This window comes from Numida meleagris, chromosome 13 (genome assembly GCF_002078875.1).
Source record: "Numida meleagris isolate 19003 breed g44 Domestic line chromosome 13, NumMel1.0, whole genome shotgun sequence".
Lineage (NCBI taxonomy): Eukaryota > Metazoa > Chordata > Aves > Galliformes > Numididae > Numida > Numida meleagris.
This window is the reverse complement of record NC_034421.1, coordinates 4,555,238-4,557,979: the sequence shown is the minus strand read 5'-3', so window position 1 is coordinate 4,557,979 and position 2,742 is coordinate 4,555,238.

Here is a 2,742-nt window from a genome sequence, read left to right as displayed (position 1 = left end):
CCCTGGAAGCTGCAATGTCTATGCTGCCAGAGCTGCGACCAGCTCTCCCTCCCTGACTATCAATGCGTGTACCTCTTTTGTTACTTGTACAACTCGCTTTTCACCGTGCTTTACTCAGATGAAGCACGTCTTGCTCGGTTTTGTTTTTGTAGGTGGCAGGAAACACCGCGCTGGGAAACCCCACCTGGCCAAGGGTCCCTGTGCGGCTGCACTGCTCTCTGAGAATCACTGCGCTCTCTGCAGCCGCCACCATTAATCCTCCCACCGCCATTTATTGCAGTTTCCAGACCACCTGCAAGCCCCCAGAGCTCTGTGTGAGGGCAGGTTTGCGGCGGCCACAGATCAATATCACCTTCTGTTTTATGAATGGGGGAAAAAAAGAAAAAAGAAATGCGGGGAATTCATTTGGAGACAGAGCAAAGCAAAGCAGAGGACTGAGAAGTCCCGGTGTGGGTGGGAGACTGCTGGCAGGGCCAGGTTTGCCTGGGCCGCAGGCAGAAGGGCTGTGCACTGCTCAGACATGATGCTCGTGGTGGTGATCCCGTCCTTGGGGTCTGCAGCCATCTGTGTGCAGCAGTGCTGAGCCTTTGGGCACTGCTCCTGGGACTCGGGCGGGTCCTGGTGTAACACTACCCACTGTGGTCTGCTGCTCTGCGATGAGTTTCACCCCTAAAGCAGGAAGGGGAAACCTTCCTCCGTGCGTTTCCATTTCTGATCAGGCACAGATAAGGAGCTATCACAGCTCTGCAGTCATTTCCCCTTCCATAACCCCATCTATACAGTTAAATCTGTAGACTGCTGCTAGGTTTGGATGTCCAGATTTGCAATGTGAATAGAAACAGCTCAGACTTGCAGCATGCAGCTCCGCGGGAGCAGCTCTCAGACCTGAAAGCGATGGGGTCACCTTCCCTGGGGGTGTTCCAGAACTGTGGGGATGGCGCACTGAGGGATGTGGCTTGGTGTCATGGTGGGTGGGGGGATCCCCTCCATCCTCAGTGATTCTCTGGAGGCTGTGTTCAATCCATGCCTACAGCTGGGCCCTTCTTGCTGAGGTGGGCTGCGGCTGAGTGAGTCTGGGTGGGTTCAGCCGCTCAGTGCGTTGAGCTCTTCCCCAAAGACCACGGGTTCTGTACAGCTCTCAGTGCTCCCTGCTGCATTTTGCTCCCTGCAGGACATGCTTACTGCCCAGGCACTGCACTGTGGGTGTTTCGGGCGAATGGAGCTTCCAGGTGGGGAGATTCAGAGAAACTGTCCCTCCGAGGTGAAAATTAGAGTTCGTGTCACACTCACCCCGATGTGTGACGGCCAGTTCACACTGACACTGATTCTGAGAACTCCGTGTGTGCTGTCAGGAGCAGAACAGCACCACAGGGAGCGCGGCTGCTCGAGTGCTGAGCACAGAGCTGTGAGCAGCTGCTCAGGAATGCATCCACCACGTCGTGGTTTGGGGCTTTTGGAAGCAATTCTTGCAAACCTTGCATCTGCGAATGAGGACTGCCAGCGGTTCTCAGGCAAACCTCTTAGAGAAGGTCATGGGACGCATCGATTCACTCATGGGCACTGACCTGTCCTCTCGTGTGCAACATGCAGCAGTGCTTGGGTTGGGCTTGGTGATCTTAGTGGTCTTCTCCAACCTTAATGATTCTATGATTCTGTGATCCTATAATTCTAGACTTGCAGAAAGGCCCCAGAGGAGGAGGGTCTGGGCACGGGCAGACAGCAGCTTCACTGTCTGCAAGCATTCCCCCTGTGATGCTCTGCTGGAACCCCCATAACATCAGGGGGCATTAGGAAGCTCTGAGATTCCACCTCCCCTCCTTTCCCTTCTTCCCATAGAGCTGTGAACTTCAGCCTCAGGAAATGGGGCAAAGAAGCCCCACACAGGTATCCTGCCCACCTGGAGCAGCATGCAGAATTTGGGTACGTGCCTTTCTCCACCACTCCATCGTTCCCCATCCCCAAATTCACTGTTGGCCTTTCTGTCTCAGTTCCTACAGTAACAGATTTGGGGACTGAAGGAATAATTGCTACTGGGACCCCATTAGGAAAAAAAAAGTGCTGTAACATTTTTGGCCATAAGAGGTTTAAGAACTTCCACAGCTGAATGAATCAGTGTCCCCTAACTGACAGAGGATAATGGATTTAATAAATAGCTATGATTAAGTCTGATGTTATTTTTAAATAATTTCAAATACTGTTACTCTAATCCCTCGCTGGTTGGCAGGAAGGACGCTGCTCAGCAGTTAAAATTAGTTCCCTCGCCTTCAGCCCGGTGTGCGGTTACAGCCTCTGGGGCCGTGGTGTTTTGCTGAGGATCCGCTTATCCTGGACATCCACGGCTGCATTTGCTCTTTGCCTTGGGAAGCACACCCTGAACGGACCGGTGTTTCAGTCATGGAGGTGTCACATGTGAACACTCCATTTGCTCACCCAAAGAAAAGATCAAGCGGGGATGTCCCGTGGTGCAGCTGGTGACCATGGTACAGTTGGCCTTTATCAAACAGAGCCAAATTCCCATATATTTGGAAGCAAATTGAGCTGCCTTTAAGACAGGCTGCCCTCCTCCACGTGCCAGCCCATCGCCCTGCTTGGACCAAGGACTGCAGTGTGATGTCACCCATTGTCAGTGACATCCCTCCTTGTCCATAGCACTGTCAACCAAACTGGTGGAAAATGGGCCCTTCCCTTCCCTTCCCTTCCCTTCCCTTCCCTTCCCTTCCCTTCCCTTCCCTTCCCTTCCCT